The sequence below is a fragment of the Lygodium microphyllum genome, chromosome 7 (genome assembly GCF_053477565.2).
Source record: "Lygodium microphyllum isolate KBCC chromosome 7, Lygodium_microphyllum_v1.1.10, whole genome shotgun sequence".
In the NCBI taxonomy this organism is placed as follows: Eukaryota; Viridiplantae; Streptophyta; class Polypodiopsida; order Schizaeales; family Lygodiaceae; genus Lygodium; species Lygodium microphyllum.
Window position 1 is genome coordinate 53,906,835 of NC_141141.1, and position 18,635 is coordinate 53,925,469.

Here is an 18,635-nt window from a genome sequence, read left to right on the forward strand (position 1 = left end):
ATCCCGCCATGCCCTATGTGGACATACAATGTGAGAAGGAATGCCAAGGAGCCTTATAGTACCATGTACAGGAACAAATCCTACTTCATGCATTGAGAGGTCCATCCTGTGTATGCAATACTCCATTCACACATCTCACCTCTCTCTTGGATTCAAAGGGAAAAGGCCGGTCACCCACCCCACCCTCTGTCTCACACTCGTCTGATAAATATAGAGGGTAGCTCACACTCGCATCCCCATCTAGTTAGGATGAAAACTTGTGTCACTCAAGAAATTGTCAATGAAGATTGACTTCCTCTCGTTGATTATGTCAACTTATATCATTTGATGAAGAGGCGTACTCATGGAGGTAGCCAACAGATCTGGAATTTTGATTCCAAGTAAGAGATGTCATCTACTGTAAGAGTTAGATGCATTGATGGAGTTGCAAGATACAGTGCACCAAGGGAGGTGGCTTTAGAATTACATCCTAGAAGGTCAACTAAGGAATCAATTGATCTGTACTATGGGGTGTCACCACCTTTTCCACAGCCAGCTTCTTGTCCAAGGGTGTCTGCCACCTTTTCTTGGAACGAGGCCTGTTATGATAGGGAATTTATTCTTTTTCTCCCATAACAATTTTGATTTTTTCCTTCTCTTGTTTTTTCTTATTTTTTTCTCTTCTCTTGAGGGTGTTTTCACATTTTCTCGAATAAGAAGATTACCAAAAACCGAGCACGGAAAAACTGAGCGAGGACCCAAACCAAGCGGCAAGAGACCGAGCAAGTTGTTTTGACAATGTCATTTAGAACTCATAGTCATATCTTAAAGTTTTAGATTCTCAAAGAAAGTGCATACACAAGCCTAGTAATGGAATTCTCCCTCACAAGAACAACACAACAACAACTTACAACACAGCAACAACTTATTGACATTAGCAAAATAAACTTATATTGTCTCAATCAAAAAAGTGCAAACATAATTCAAAATGCAACTCTGTTTTAATGAACCAAAAAAGGAATGACAACATATAACCTTCTATAAGACACTAGAAGAAGAAATTACAGATGTCCCAAAAGTTATTGACTTATCTATGGTGCAAACCTAATTTCTTGCTTGACATAATTTCTTGCTTCCCTACAATTTCCACGTTTTCACAATGGATCAAAAATTCCAACCAAATGCCAAACATTGTAGATACATTCCTTCTATATAACACTAATAGAAGGAATATTACGGTGTCCCGAGAGTGCTTGACTAAGCTCTAACTTTGTAATTGTAGCTTGTGCATAAATTTGTGAATTTCAGGTTGCAAACCAAACACCCTAATGAACACAAAATATATATGCTCACATGGCACGTACAACTCCTTTTTTAGATCCCTCAAAGCAAACTCTGGACAAGAGCACCTTGGAAACTCGCATACATTAACCGCAAAGGAGATTCCTGTTTTCTTTCAATCAGTTGTTGAAATCCAAAAAATGTGTGACTCTGCTTGACTGACAATTGTCTCATGCACTTCCTCTCCTTCCATTATAAGTGCTTTGTTAATGCAATCTTGGCTTGCCTTGCTTATCTTCTCCTTCCATCTTACAATGCGGCCATCACCTCTGCATGTTGGGCGAACATTGCATGGTGTTGTCTGAATAGTGGAAACACTGTGTTTTACACCCTCCAAAACAAAAGAACACCAATAATCCCGCATATTGATCACATACGTCTCTTCACATTCGCACAATACTTTGTTGGCCTTCTTGAAATTTGTCCAACAGTAACAATAGTTTGCATTTGCCTTCTTGAAATTTGTTCGACAGTAACAGTAGTTCTTCTATCTCATTATTTCCATATCATATCTAAGATTTTGGGGATTGCTAATTGGCGGGCTTCGATTACTAATTGGTGGGCTTTGATTACTATGCCTCCAAAAGATGGTGAGGTGATACTCACAGCGGAGATGGTGAGCCGATACTTGCAACGTTGTAGATAGGATACTCACTGCCCTTAATCGAATTATTTTTGTTTGAACAAGCAGGTTGATGAACATAGGAAGGAGCTTCTTGCCACCAAGGGCAAGAAGCTCCTTCCTATGTTCAACCTTTCCCTTGGTGGCAAGAATCCCTTAGCGATCGACAAGAGTGACAGGTGGCCTCTACCCTTCTTTGATGTGCATAATATCTAGATTAGCATTGCCTTTCCTTCGCCCTTATGACACAACACTCCCCTTAGCTCCTTGCTACCAAAGGCAAGAAAGCCCATACGTTGGCGTATGGGCTTTCTTGCCCTTGGTGGCAAGAAGCTAAGGCCTCAACTTGTGGCCTTAGTTTCTTGCCACCAAGGGCAAGAAATCCCATATGCTGGCATATGGGCTTTCTTGCCCTTAGTAGCAAGAAGCTAAGGCCACAGACATGGGATTTCTTCTACTTCTTGATGGGAAGAAGCTAAGGAAAGGAGCTAAGTCCATAGACTCTAGCGTATAGGAGAGAGAGAGAGAGAGAGAGAGAGAGAGAGAGAGAGAGAGAGTGAGTGAGAGAGAGAGAGAGAGTGAGTGAGAGAGAGAGAGGACTCCAACTGCCCCCATAGCTTCTTCTACTTTGTTGTCGTAGCTTGGCTCGAATGGTGGTTACGGCTCAATCAGTCGGCTTGCCAAGCGGAGGAGGATCACATATCAATATTTTATGTATTGGTTATACCCACCATGTTATAAGGTACTTGCATTCGCAGCTTCTCTGTGGTTGTGCTTTATACGTAGAGAGGCTACTTATCACTGTGAATAACCTAAGGTATTTCTCTGTGGCTATGCTTCATATATAAGGGTAGAGACATCTAATCTCATTGTACATGCTCTGATACATGTATGTATGTATGTATGCACGCACACGCGCACACACACACACACACACATCTCTCTCTAAGGCTATCCTTAGTAAATTAGTAATTATTGCATGATGCTCACATGGATGTAGTCAGCTTCTTCAGCTGGTCAGAGCTTATTTAATCTCAAAGCCCAGGTTTAGTGCAATTCTATGCGACCACCCATTTTTAAATCTCAAAGTCATAATATTTATACAAAGCTTTCGAGTGTTTTCTAAAAACTGCTTTGAGGCTTTGGCAAGTTCATAATTAGATCCAAAGTCTTTTTTCTCTTAAGTTTTCACAGTCTGTGTGTGTGTGTGTGTGTGTGTGTGTAGACCACTGCTTCTTGAAGGAACTTTTGGGAAATTCAACAATCACTTCCTATTGAACGCACCAAGACCCTCGTTGTAGACTCACTTGCACAACATTCTTCTCTTCAATGTGTGTGTATATGGTGTGTGTGTGTGTGTAAGAGGAAAATGGGTTGGGGCTATGAACCCATTTTCCTCATTAGCATTGGCTTCAGATTAGCATTGCCTTTCCTTTGCCCTTATGAGGGAGACTTCGTAGGCCCGTGCTTGCATGCCAATCTTAGCCTACTACGCTTCTTGTTGAGTAGAAGAGACTCTTGCCTGGTCTCAAGAGTGCCATAATCTCTATCCTTTTGACGGAAGGAAGCAAACCGAACCTCAGTAGTGATCTTGATCCCATTTGCATCAAAGGAATATGGGATTTCTTGCCCTTGGTGGCAAGAAGCTAAGGCCACATACACGGGCTTTCTTGCCCTTGGTGCTAGTGTGTGTGTAAGAGGCCAAGCATGTGTGTGTGTATGGTGACACGAGAGAGAGAGAGAGAGAGAGAGAGAGAGAGAGAGAGAGAGAGAGAGAGAGAGAGAGAGAGAGAGAGAGAGAGAGAGAGAGAGAGAGAGAGAGAGAGAGAGAGAGAGAAAGAGAGAGAGAGAGAGAGAGAGAGGGGGGGAGAGAGGGAGAGAGAGAGAGAGAGAGAGAGAGAGAGAGAGAGAGAGAGAGGGGGGGAGAGAGAGAGAGAGAGAGAGAGAGAGAGAGAGAGCAGTAAGAGAAGAGTGGTGTAAGTGTAGAGGGCCATGATCTTAATTTTCTGACACCAATATAATCTTATGTGAAATGTTAGGGAATAATCATGCCTCCACGAAAGAGACAACAAGCAAAAAAACATAGGGAGTTCGGGTCTCTTATAGTAAGATTTCTTAATTCAACCAATGATGTGAACTAATGATTCTATTTGAACTAATGATTTCTTAATATTTCTATGTGAGCTAATGATTTATAATTCAGACAACAAGCAAGGAGAAAGGAGTGTGCGCATCTAGTCCTATAGCAGATGAGAGTGGTGGCGACGATTTCTCTCCTATCCAAGTTCTTGTTTGTATGCTTTTTCTAGGGAATATTTTATGTTGCTTAGATTGAGTTTGCGAGTTTCTAAGTTCTATGTTTCAAATGTTCCTAGGTTTCTAAAATAATACAAAAAGAACAAATATTGTCTCAACCTACTAGTAGCACTATGCAATCCATGTGTAGTGAGAAAGAAGAGCAAGGGGAAAAACAGGTGGTGGAAATTATGAAAGGTGGAGATGTATTGGCTAAATGCAGGGTTTTAGATTTTTCAAGGTACCCACCCATTCCCCTTTGTAGGATGTTTCCATACCCTAAGGTTTGAGGTTTGAGAAGTGACATTTCGCTACTCAAAATAGCCTTAGAGGTGAAACTTACTGTCCAAAGAAGGGTATTTCATTGTCTCTATTGTCTCCCCTTTGGGTGTTGCAATTCCAATGACAAGTGAGATGAGGGCTTCATGGGATGCCCACTGGCAGGCTATAGATAAAGAGTTTGAGAATGAGTTGAGAACCAAGAAGGGGTTGTATTTTCTTTCCAATAAAATGTTCTATGTGTGGGAGGGGAACCATCACATAGTGGCTTGGATGGAGCTCATTATAGAGAAATATAAAGATGATAAAGAATGGCATTTGAGGGTCTTTAGCACCATTGTTGATCCAGCTAGACTCAGTGAAGTCTCCTTGCTTGCTAGCCTTCTTCGCATGAATGAGTAAGTTCCACTCAAAACACAATGCACATGTGATCCTTCTCATTAAATGCATTTGTATTTTTAGAATTATTATTGTTGTGTTTGTCTCCTACTAATATGAAATGGTTTTGGTATATTTATTAGGTTTGAATATTATCAATCCATCCCTTGGCAAGGACTGGAGAGAAACTTTGTTTTCTCTTCAATTTGATGGAGTGGACACCATTGTGGGTATTGAAAAGTTAAATTTGATAGCAATCTCTTTCGTCAGTGTAGAGAAATAGATAACTTGGTTGAGATTGCTTGAGAGTTCAAGATCTGTTCGCAATACCCATGGTATGCCATCAACAAACACAAAGTTCAGAGCGTAAGAGTTTTTCACTTTTCTTTGCTTTATCTCTATGCTTCATAGAAAAAAATTGTCTTTGCTTTGCATGTTTTTGTGCATTTCATTATTTCTATCATTGTAGGTGGTTGTCTAGGGAACTGTTGCTAGACATGATAAAAAAGAATACACTTTGTTCTTCGGAGCAAGAGATAGGAATAGCAGCTACCACAGAGCATCCAATTAATTTTCCTGATGAGCCATCTCTTCATGTTTACTTTGCATCCATACGATATGAGGGCAGAAAACATATTTTTGGAAACATTAAGAAATTTGGTGCTAAAGAAAAATCCAAAAAAAAGAGGATCAACCTATTCAGTCCATCTTGATGCAATCGCTTGTCGGTTGCTCTATCGGTTGGTTTTCCATTTTTAATGCCTTTTGTTTGACATTGCAGTGTGTAGTTTGTGGGGACCCATATAAATTATCTTTGAATATTCCACGTATTTTTTGCACTTGAGAGACCTCAAGCTGCTTGTTGATTTGCCCAAGGCTTGTAAAACATGGGTGGATATCACTAACAAAGAGTCCACTATGTATGGGGAGAATATGATTGGTCTCTCACCATTTGAGATTGAGACATGCCCTTGGTGGATTGACATGCCCTCGCCCCATGTATTGCCAAGTGAGAAAGCTAAGTTTGAGGAATGGTAAAAATCAAAGGGAAAGGGTGCAAGTGGTGGCTGTTTGAGTCAAAGTAAAGTGGCTTCCACAACTGTCTCCTCTCTTTCCTTAAGCTTTACTTTTCTAACAAAGAAGTGGTTTTTAAGGTGATCAAATAAAGGGCAAGGAAGCGCAAAGAGGTGAGCATGCTCAAAGAGGCAAGCAGGCTCAAATTAGTGAGACACAAAGTACATGTGACTTTTACTTATTTCACTTTGCATATTCATGTCTCTATGTTGGATACTTTATATACCTTCCTTGTAAAATAAAGATTTATGTTTCTTTGTTTGTTTTGTTTTAGATCGTGAAATTTTTGTTGATGACAATTCACCACCACCCGATGTTGGTATGCATGGTAGCTTTCATAGTGGTATGCTTCTTTTTATGGAAATACGCAAGTCGATTGTTTTGTATGTTATGCTTGTTGTTCATTCATTATACTTGCAGTGATTGTTTTGTATGTTATGCTTGTTTTGTATTTAGGTCCATCCTCACGTCCTAGACCACCATCCCAAAAAGAATATGTGCAACTCTTGTCCATAAAAGGGGGGGCTTCTTTGGATCACTCTATCTTTTCATTTGGATGTGGAGATTATATTTCTATGGGTAAGGATTTTGCATCCTCTATTAGAAATGAGGATTATGCAAAGATCCATACATTTTTTTCTGAAATCAATAAATTGGGGGTGGAGTATAAGAAAAAGAAAAAGACGGTGGCATGGGCTGCTGACTTTGTGCTCTTGGATCTTCCCATGGACTCTATGCATGGACGAGACGGTGTTACATTGTGGAACAAGGTGTCAGAGGATCATATTCGGCATGGACTTGGAGTGGCAGCGGCTTGTTTGGTGGACTCAGGATGGGTTGTTTGTCTTGCCTCCATTTTAGGTGATTCTTTGAGTTAGAAATATGTAAAGAGGATTGTTAGGTACTTGTGAATAAGATTGTTAGGTAATTGTCAATGTTTAAAATGTATTTCTTTCTGTCAAGGGACCTTCCCTCATGGGTGGAGAAATATGCCCCACGGTGTGAGCTAGAGATTGTGCGTGGATTCATAGTTGAGGACTTAGAATTCATGGATGAGGTTACGATTGAGGGTATTGCTATAGAGGTATTTGACATGGTTATTGTACACTCAGTTTTCTTGGTGCTTTGTTGTTCTTGATTAGTTTGTGACATCTCTCTATTTTTTTTCATTATTGTGTGACAGATGGATGCCTTCTACCTTTACATGCTACGATGTCGAGGCTACATGGCCTCTTTACATCTTCAAGAGAGTGCCACATTATGACATGATCATGGTGTGCAGTTTTCGCAGCATGTCATTTGTCACTATTTGCCAGATAATGCGAGGGTATTGGAAGCTGGAGAGGAGGCACATTTGAGATCACGTGTGCAACAGAGTGCCAGATTTGTGCGATGATTTTTAGAGGCTCTTTGTCCTCCCTGAGGATTGGCTTTAGAGATGGGTAGTGGTACAACCCCTTTGATGCATGCATGCATTGCATCTGGCCGCCCCTGTTACTCTTTTGATAGTGACCCTGACATTGTTGGTTGCATTCTACAACCTTTGGTAGAGGGACCTTCTACAGGTACTAGAGATCAGCCTAGCTCAGACGAGGAGATTTCAGAGAGTGAGCCAGTGGATGATGCATATGGCTGCCCCTTCAATTAGTATGGTTACTATTATTGACTTGTGTTTTTTCATGGTTTGTCAAGGTTACCATTGTTGACTTATTTAGGACATTATATGCACTCTAGGATGATATGCTTTTGTGTGTGTGTTTTTGCCATGTGCTTTGAAATGTTAATGAAATGCGGTTTATAAAATTCTTATTGTAGTGTACTACCATGTTATGCGGAGGAAGTTGCAAGAAGAAAGTGAGAAACAAGGGGGAGCTTAGTGTTGCCCTTTGCTAATGAAGATAATCCACCCTAGTCCCTCCCTAAAATGACATTGAGCAAGGTTTCTAAGATATGACTATAGGAAAGTCATCATTTAGCTCTAAATCCCTATATTCCAAGGGTCTTTAAAAAGCTACCCAACTAATCGGGTCCACTCATCCCTCCATAGAATATTCCTCATTAGGAAGGATATCCTTCCACTTGAATGCACACATACTGAGAAAAAATTAGTTATCTAATTACTTATCACACTATTTGAAATATAGAAATGTATTTAGTAATTAACCCTTTGCACATTGTTCCTTCATGTAAATTAGATTATGGACACAAAAGCAATTGCAGAGAGTCCTTTCAAATTAAGACATTTATTTCCATACAAAGGGGTATTATTTATTTCCTTTTTAACCGAGATTTTTCTTGCCCTACATCAAACAAACCTTTTGTGACACATGCTAACCACTGTGTATCCTAATAGTATGAGGGCCTTTGGGAGTCCACTAGGCTCAAAGCGCTCCTACTCTATCCTAGTAGTGTGATGGGCAATACTACCAAAACCCCATTAGTTCCCACATGTTTTGAGAGTAGGGTGCCTCCCTACAAAGAGGACTCTCTTCCTAACATCTATCCTATGCACAAGAAGGACCTTGGTTCATGGTGAGGGAATCTGATGAGGGACCTAGGGAAGGTCAAACTTGCCCCCCAAACCTATCTATATGGAAGCATAATCAATACCTTCTCTATAGAAGATAAAATCATGGCTAACAACCTAGTTAGAGAAATAGATTTTCCTTTAAAGATATTTATTGCAAAATAAGATCCCAAAATAAAATTTTGAGATTTTTCTCTTTAATTCACATGAAAAAACCATTGCACCTTCTACATAGGAGATTTCACATCATATTTTTATCTAAAGAGTATAACAATCTCAAATAACCTTCAATACTCAAAGTCATATGCTAAAGTTTCCTCACACATTCTTGAGCTTAGGCCTTGTAAGTCAACATAAGGGAGTCCTTGATTCTAGTCCATATTTAGAGTATAAAGTTTGGGTATGATTCCAAGTCTCCTTCTTGTGTTTAGGGGTTTGGATGTGGAGGTTTAATCTAGCCTATTGTTACAAGTGAAAAATCCTAGATTAAAGAATGAACTTTCCTTGAAGAGGTCAATGTGTTTATGTCTTAGTTAATAGTGAGACAATGGTGTGAAAAAACTAGTTATTATGGCAAAGACTACAAAATATCTTGGTATTTACAAAAGTAATTTGATTGTTGAAAATTATTGATTACAATTTGAAGATGATAGAGCATTGCCCTTGGAGAATGCCAAAGATAGCCACCCCCAAATCACATTATCATAAATAATATCAAAGACATTTTTTTTGCTTTTTGGACAATACATGCACATGTATTCCCAAACAATAAGAGTTTTTTCTGTAAGCATATTGGGAGATGTATGGTTGTCACACATCAAATCCAGTTTCTTGATGATCCTTAGGTAATTATCATTTTCATTGCTTCTTATTCTCTTTCTTTGGCTTCAGGTTGGTTAGGGCTTTATCTACACTTCATTTTCTTTCTTTAGAATGCACATTTTCCCTCTTTCTCAAAAAGAACATCTTTTAAGTTTAGATATTAGATCGTATCTAGTGAAGCTCTCTTTCTTAATGGAAAAAACCATTTTCATATTCGAAGCAATTCTCTTATACAACAAACACTTCCTCTTATTCATACTATAGTTTCTTGTTCTCAAAAATTAATTTTGTGATTCATTTCCATTAATAGTACAACACTTTCTCTTCCCTAGTCTTTATTTTGGTTCAAAGCATTTTTGTAATATATATATAAACACTTCATCTTCCACAAATAGTTATTTCTCTTCTTCAAGAGACACTTTCATACATTCAAACACTTCATGTTTTTTGGAAAGCACATTTTCTTATTTTGACAATAGTCTTTCCATGTCCTTGTATCTAAAGTGCATATAGAAAAGCAATTGTCTTTATCAATAAACACTTTATGGTGTGCAAAGAAATGATCTTGTATATGAAAGAAAGCATGTAGTATGTAGAGAATAGTTTTTTTCTTATGGAAGCATGTTTCTACTTGCACAAACATTTTTTTTTCTATTTCAAAAAGTTCTTTTCTATTTTAAAAAGCACACATTTATTTTTAAATGTGATTTTCTATTTCAATTTTTTTTTGTATAAATCAAAAGACACTTGACTAAATTAGAAATCACTTTTTCAATTCTAAAAATCATTTTCTATTTTCAAAATGACTTTTCTACTTATAAAAGTACTTTCATATTTTAGAAAACACTTTTCTACTCTCAAAAACACTTTTCTATGTCCAAAAGTACATTTTCTATGTTCAAAAGCAATTTTCTATATCCAAAAGTACTTTTTAATTTTCAAAATTAACATTTGAGCAATTGTCACATGTTTTTAATGTTAATGCATTTTTCTCACTCTGATTTTGTTTTCCAATTTTGATCTACTTTTTAGCCTAGTTATAGTAAGCTCAATCATAATGACAACTTTCTCTCGGAGAAATTTAGTCATAAGCACTTATTATCCATAAAACATATAAAGCATGAGATTTTTTTGCATTGCCACATTGCAGACATAGCTTTTCAAGAGATTTAAGAAAACTTATCTATATATTTAGATTTCTTTGAGATGTTTTGAGGGCTTGAAACCTAAATTATATTTATGAGTGATGGTTTTAATTTCATTCACCAAAGGCTTCATATGATACAAGTTGCATGTGTGTATACCCTCTATGTACCAAGGATACAAAGCCTTCAACTTACACAATAGGGCAGTCTATTTATAATGGGGTCACATCTCTCTGGGAGTCTTTGCTTTTCCCGAAAGGCAAAAGGGTCTACATTTCATGATAGAAAATATATTTTTGGGATTTGTTCTCAAATTGACATTGAAAATTTGGCTTTGAGCCCAAATGGAGACTAGCAATACTTCATTCTTACTATCAATTAGAGTCTCTCAAGACATAGAAATTGGAGTTAATGATAGTCTCATATTCTCATGTATGCCATCAAGTTCCATATGGAGCTTATACTTGGTCATGCAAACCCATATAGGCTAGATAAAGAGAGAATACGATATTTATAATAGCATGCCTTTTAATATGTAATTTGACCCAATGTATCAACGTGTTAGAAACCTCTCCTCATAATTTCATGGTTATATGAGTTAACATTCATGTAACAAAACTTACTTGAGAATATAATTATGAAAGGGGAAAAAAGAAGACTTCTAAATATTGTATCAAGTCACATTATAATTATCTTTTAGTTTAAGATTGCAATTCTTCAAGGTATACATGACTATATGAAGTAGGATACAAAAAAGTATATCAAGGGCAGCATGTATAGTTTTCTACATGTATGATGTTTTATAGTTTTTCAAGCTTTACATTGAGTATAATAGAGTAGTTTAGAAAATCTGATAAGGGATTACATCAATTGATACAAGGTAGAAAACATAAAGTATACAAGGTTGTAAATATATATATAATATAATTTTGGGACATCTCCTAAAGGTCTATAACCTAACCCTCTAGTATGTTCCAAGCCTTTTATTACCTCCAGATCAACCCTCATATGTTTGTGTTTTTCCTTTTCTAAATGCATTTCTTGCTAGCTCCATCTGAAAGGAGAAGCACAAGTGGAAGGATGAGCAAACGGAAGCAAGAGAGGTACAAGCTATGGAGGATGGAGCAAGAGAGCAACACTATATGTGGGAACTCAAATAGTGACAATGTGTGACTAACCTTCCTTTATTTAATAGTCACTAAAAAAGAATAAAGAATAACGTAACAATGATATGCACCTGCCACCTATAGTATACAAGTGTACATTCATTGTGTGTATAGTAAATACAAAGAGAATGTGCCTCAATTGAGGAGAGAACAATAAAAGTGACAAAATACAAATGTACATAAATACAACAGGATGAGGAATAGAAGTTTTCTCAGACGTTTTCTCATCCTACGCCCCATCTTCTTAAGGAATGAAAAATGTTCCACTGAGAGAGTTTTAGTGAGCAAAACTACAAGATTCTCATTAGTTGGCTAAATAGACTTATTCTCTACTACCTCCCTAATGAAGTGATAATGCACCTCAATATGCTTTGTCCTTACATGGAATACCAGATTCTTGGCCAATTGAATAGCACTCATAGAATCTGAATGCAAGGTAGGAGTAACAATAATATCAAGGTCAAATGGTCTAACCATAGGGCCTCATTGCAAGCCTTAGCTGCTGCAACATACTCTATCTCAGCAGTAGATAAGGCCGTGCATTTTTGCACCCTAAATATCCAAGAAACAACACCTCCAACAAAAGTGAATGCATGCCCAAAGGTGGACTTCCTACTATTTGCACATCTTGTATAGTTAGAGTTAGTGTAATCCATGATCATAGTATCCTGATCTCCATAACAAATGCTAAAATTTGTAGTTCCTTTCAAGTATCTCATACCCTTTACTGTGTCCTAACGTTATTGGCCATGTGTTGCCATATAGCATGGCACAACTCCCACTCTAAATTATGTGTTAGGGTGAGTGGCTATAATGGCATACATCAAACTACCCATTGTAGATGCATAAGGGATCTTGGCCATCTCAGCCTTTTTCTCATTTGATTGGGGACTATCGGCATGTTTGACCTTCACATGGGAAGGCAAAGGGCAACCAATAGGCTTAACATCCTACATATAAAATCCCTCAAACACCTTCTGTATGTACACCTACTGTGACAAGTAAAGGATCCCCTTAGAGCAATCATCTGGATGAGAATACCAAGAATATGTGAGGTATATCCCATGTCCTTTATCTCTAAACACTTCTTGAGATGATTCTTCAAAGCATCTAGCTCATCATCATGAGCTCCCCTAGCAATCAACATATCATGCACATAAAGTACTAAGATAATAAGGCTACCATTACAAGCCTTCTTCGTATAGAGACAAGGATGCATATCACTATGAGAGTAAGATTGCAACTGCATAAATGCATCAAACTTATTGCCCTTTTCTTGAAATCCCTTAGGCTACTACATATAAATCTCATCATAGAAGTTCCCATGTAAGAAAGTCATCTTAACATCCATCTGATAGAGATCCATATCTAACTTAAGTAACCAACTCCAACACCAAGTGCAGGGTAGTCATCTTGAATATACGAGAAAAGACCTCATCAAAGTCAACACCATGCTTCTTAAAACCCTTATCAACCAATCTCGCCATATATAATGGCTTGGGACATCCAAGGGTACTCTCAACTTTTACACCCACTTACACATGCATATTTTCCATTGGCCAAAGAAACCAAATTCCATATATGGTTTTCCTATAATGAGTCATACTTTGACTGCATGGCTCTCTCCTAAGAGTGACTATCACCTCCATGCATAGCCTCCTCATAAGTAAGTGGCTCACCAGAATGTGTCACCATAACATAGCCCATGGAGGGCTCAAATCCATTAGGTTGACTCTATCTCTAGTAGACCATTTCAAAATATGCTATGGGGCTTGTACTACATATTTTCCAATATCATAATCATGGGCTACTGGAACATCAACTACATGCTATCTAGTTGACTATATGGTAATAAGAGGCTCCTTTTGAAAGATCATACTGTGTACCTCAACTATCTACTCATGCTGCTTATGCATCTTCTCCTCATGGTTTTAGATAACCTTCCAAGTTTGTGGATCCCATAGGTGATAGCCCATCTCACCTGCATCCCCATATCCAAGAAAAATGCACTTCACACTAACTTAGGATCTAGTTTATTGTATTTGTCCTTGGATACATGGTAGAAAGCCTCACATCCAAAGACTTAGATACACATACAAGGGAGGTCTTATAGAACGTACTTCCTCAATAACCTGGCAACCAATATCAGTGCACGGAGATCTATTTATCAAATTTATGATGGCAATAACTGCCTCAGTCCAAAAATGTTGTGGTATGTCTGCCTAACTAAGCATACTTTAGACAATTTCTTAAATGGTCCTATTCATGAGCTCAACACAATACCATTCTAGAGTGGGATATATGGGGCACTTAAGTGACTCTTAATATCCTTCTCATCACAAAATGAATCAAATGATTTAGAGACATATTAACCTCCATTATTTGACCTTTGGTATTTCAATATACACCCCACTAGTTCTCAACAAGAGCAAGCCAACATTGAAAGGTAACCAATACATCCAATTTTTGCTTGACAGGATATGCCCAATTTAACCTCATGCACATAATCATCAATGAAATCCACAAAATACTTTACACCACCTAGTTGAATGATAGGGCGTGGGGCCACATACATCAAATTAAACAAGAGTTAGAGGTTTACCCATGTGTATAATGCTAGACTTCTTTTGAGAACTATATATCTATCCACCATAAAGAAAATGATCACATGAATCAAAACATTTGTAGTCAAGGCATGGAAGGTACTACAAATGAAAAAGCATTTCTATTCCCTTTAAGGAGATGTGCATAAGGTGAGAATGCCACAAAGATATATGTGGTATATTAGCCACAACCAAAACATGGTCAAGAGACCTAGATATAAGCAAGGCTGGCATAGAGGCTGATAGGCTTGGCACCTTGGGTAAGGATAAGATTCCCATGGGTAATCTTCAACGCAATACCACCAAAAGATACATGATATCCTACATCATCCAACTATCCAACATAGAGTAGGATTTTTATCAAAGCCAGTACATGATGTATGTTATGCAAACTAAAAGAGTTTTTTGAAGTAAAATGCAGCCACACATCCCCAATGACAACAATATCCAAGGCCAAGTCATTTTCTAGTCTCATAAAACCTATCATGCTATGATGGGATTGAAATCAATCATTATGCAGGGTAGCACGGAAAGAAACCTTGAATTAAGTAGCCAATCAACACTGAGAAAAGTAGATGAGGCATTATCCAATTGACTAGCATTGAGAGAAGAAGCTGTCAATATGTAATCATCATCAGACTTAGGCTCTAAGGTAGTTATCTCCTCAATCTTTACACTAGACTTATTAGAGATAATGCTTCAATCATCAGACTTCTCCTACACTTTGCCCTTGCCTTTCTCTTTGTGCTTATTATTGTACATCTTATGGCACTATGACCGAATATGACCCTACTTCCCACAATGATGACATGTAAGAGAGGCCTTAGAACCATGAGATTTACTATGAGACTACTTGTGTAACTAAGACCTCTGCAAGTCTCTACTACCACAGTAGTCATTACCACTCTTACCACATGTTTATCCCTAATAGTCAATGCATGAGAAGTACATGATACATTTTTATTCTTCATATTTATATCCTTTGTGAGTGAGGCACCCTCAACTTCCTAGAGATTCAAACCATCCTTAGGCATATTATCATACATGGTAGTATAGAAAGTGTCCTATGACTCAGGAAGTGTCACAAGCAAAAACAATGGAGGGAGGCTATCCTTAAATTCAATGGCATGTGAAGTCAATTGGTTGAGAATCAAATGAAACTCATTTAAACATGTAGACACACTAGTTCCTTCCTTCAGGTGAAGATTTATGAGCTATTTTAACAAGGACATGTGTGAAGCAAGACTTTGCTTGTCATGAAGATTGCATATATTTTCCCATTACTACCAAGCATTGTCCTTAGGTGCCACGACATTAAAAAAACATATTTAGATGATGGCAAAATAAGAGTGGATTTACACAACTCATCCCAATCATCTTGATCAATGTCTTCAAGCTTTGCACTCTAATGTTGAAAGCTATAATTATAACACTATTATAATAAATGCAACGATATAGCAAGGACCAACTATGGCAATCAATCAAGGAAAGCCAAGCTCCCACTACCATGAATATTTGGGAATAAATGGGATATGTAAAAGCAATGATTAGTGAATATGTATACAACTAGTACCAAGCTTTGTCACAACCTCAATGTGACAATAAACCATACATCTAGTAGGCATAGATATCATGCATGTACCAAATACACAACCAACTAAGCAAAAGGTAATGTAGTTGCCAAAAAACATGTATGCATCACTGATATCATGCTGAAAAATATATGTTCCAGTGTTCAAGACATGTAATGGAACCAATCTACTAAAGAGTAATTACATCCAATAAGCATGATGAGAGCATGTACATAGATCAATGAGTCCCATTGTCTCAATCAAAGAAGCTCAAGCTCAACTATAGAACATCCAAAGCTCAATGAAAATATCCAAGTAATGAGTAGCTCCCATTGAAACAAAGCCGAACACTACAAGGATATCAGGCCATAGCGACGCCGATTAGCGACAATAAATAGCGGCGTCGCTATTTGCGTCACTATTTGCGTCACAAATGTGATGCTAATAGCAACGCAAATAGCGATGCTCCACATAGAAAAAAATGTGGGCCAAAACCCGAGCGTGTTTCATTTCCTGCATTCATGAAAGTTTTCGAGAGGGAGAACGAGAGAGAGAGAGAGCAAAAATTTTGCTTAGAGGGAGAGAAAGAGAGAAAGAAGGCTTCTCGACGCCGCCGACGCCGCCGTTCACGAAGAAGAGGAGGAGGTGTACGGAGGGCGAAGAGGAGCCACTGTCGCGAAGAGGAGCTGCCAAACCCTTCTTTGAATCTTTACGGTGAGTCCATTCTCTCTCTCTTTTACTTGTTTAGGGTTTAATTTGTGTATATTGAGAGAGGGAGAGGAAATGAGAGAGAAAGAGAGGGAGAGGGAGAGGGAGAGTAAATGAGAGAAGGAGAGGAGAGAGAAAAAAATGAGAGAGGGAGAGGAGAGAGAAAAAGAGAGAAAAATCATTAAACCTAATAGGGAAAGAGAGGGTGAGGGTGAGGGTGAGGGTGAGGGAGGGAGAGGAAATAAGAGAGGGAGAGAAAGAGAGAAAAGTAAATAAGACCTTACAATAAGCTCATCCTAGGCTCATAGGGGTTAGGCCGATCCTCAACAAACCTAAGGGATATATGGCTAGAGAGCCCTAGCATACTTGTGCCTCCTAGCATAATGTTCTTCTTGCAAAGAGACCTCTCATACATGAGGCTTGTCTTAGCCTCCACCACGCAAGTATACAGCGAAGGCAATCAGCCTATCAGTATGAAAAATATTCATTTTTCATAACGTAAATCCAAAAATAACTTTAGATATTCCATAAAAATCAATCTCTTCTTAAAATGACAAATACAAAAAACTAAAACAGCATCATTCATATGCGCTTCACAAAACTAAAACAGCATCACCACAAGATCTCTTAGGAAACTCATCCTCAACTATCAATTTTAATTAATAAATATAATATAAAATCACTTGCAAGGAAGGACACTCTTTTTATCATTAACCCTCTTTCTTTCTTAGAATAGTCTTAGGAACAAATTTATGCTCTAACAAGCATATATTTGAGCATAATAACTATTTTAAGGTTTATTCCATGAGTAGTAGTAGTATATATGCAACCATCAAGCTAGAGATCGTGCTTTGGTATCTGTGGAGATCCCAATCTCATGCCCTCATAGAGATTGTAGTGTGCAATAGTGTGGAGAGAAGGTGGGTGAGTTGTAAATGGTAAAGGAGAATTCTATTGATGATGGAGAGAAGATGAGGTGAATCGCCAATTCTATTCTTAGTGAGTGCAACCTACCCATAGTATAGCATCCATGACCGATTGAAATCAGTAAGACTTTGAAATCCTATCTCGAGTATTATAACTATTGTTTTGTGGTGGATTTTCTTGCCATAATTCAATATCAATTTGTGCTTGTGTTTTCCATGGTGTGTTGACTATGGGTGTCAAATGCTCTAGTCGGATCTCTCTCTTTCTCCTCTCTCTTCTCTCAACTCTTGTCTCTCTCTTCATCTCTATATAAGTAGTCGTGGTCACGGTCGTGGTTGTGATCATGGTCATGGTCATGGTTGTGTCGTGGTCATGGTAGTGGTCATAGTCATAGTCATGGTCATGGCCGTGGTCGTGGTCATCATAGTCGTAGTCATAGTCATAGTTGTGGTCGTGGTCGTGGTCGTAGTCATAGTCGTAGTTGTGGTCATAGTCATAGTCGTATTTGTAGTCATAGTCGTGGTCGTGGTCATGGTCGTGGTCGTGGTCGTGGTCGTGGTCGTGGTCATGGTCGTGGTCATGGTCGTGGTCGTAGTCGTGGTCGTGGTCATCATAGTCGTGGTCGTGGTCGTGGTCATGGTCGTAGTCCTGGTCGTGGTCATCATAGTCGTGGTCGTGGTTGTGGTGGTCGTGGTCATCGTAGTCGTGGTCGTGGTCATGGTCGTGGTCATGGTCATAGTCGTAGTCATAGTCGTAGTCGTGGTTGTAGTCATAGTTGTATTTGTAGTCGTGGTCGAGGTGGTCGCGGTCGTGGTCGTGGTCGTGGTCATGGTTGTAGTCATGGTCATGGTCATCATAGTCATGGTCATGGTTGTAGTCATGGTCATGGTCATCATAGTCATGGTCGTCGTAGTCGTGGTCGTGGTCATAGTCATAGTCATAGTCATGGTCGTAGTCATAGTCATAGTCGAGGTTGTGATCGTCGTGATTGTGGTGGTCGTGGTCGTGGTCATGGTCGTGGTCGTGGTCATGGTTGTAGTCATAGTCGTGGTCGTGGTCGTGGTCATAGTCATCGTAGTCGTGGTCATGGTTGTGGTCATGGTCGTGGTCGTAGTCGTAGTCGTGGTCGTGGTCGTGGTCGTGGTCATGGTCATGGTCATGGTCGTGGTCGTGGTCATGGTCATGGTCGTAGTCATAG

At 38.6% G+C, this 18,635-nt stretch overlaps 1 pseudogene; it reads left to right on the forward strand.

Moving 5' to 3' along the window:
• Positions 1-5,812: 5,812 nt before the first annotated feature.
• On the forward strand, positions 5,813-7,364 carry LOC148033452 (uncharacterized; annotated as a pseudogene).
• The last annotated feature ends 11,271 nt before the right edge of the window (positions 7,365-18,635 follow it).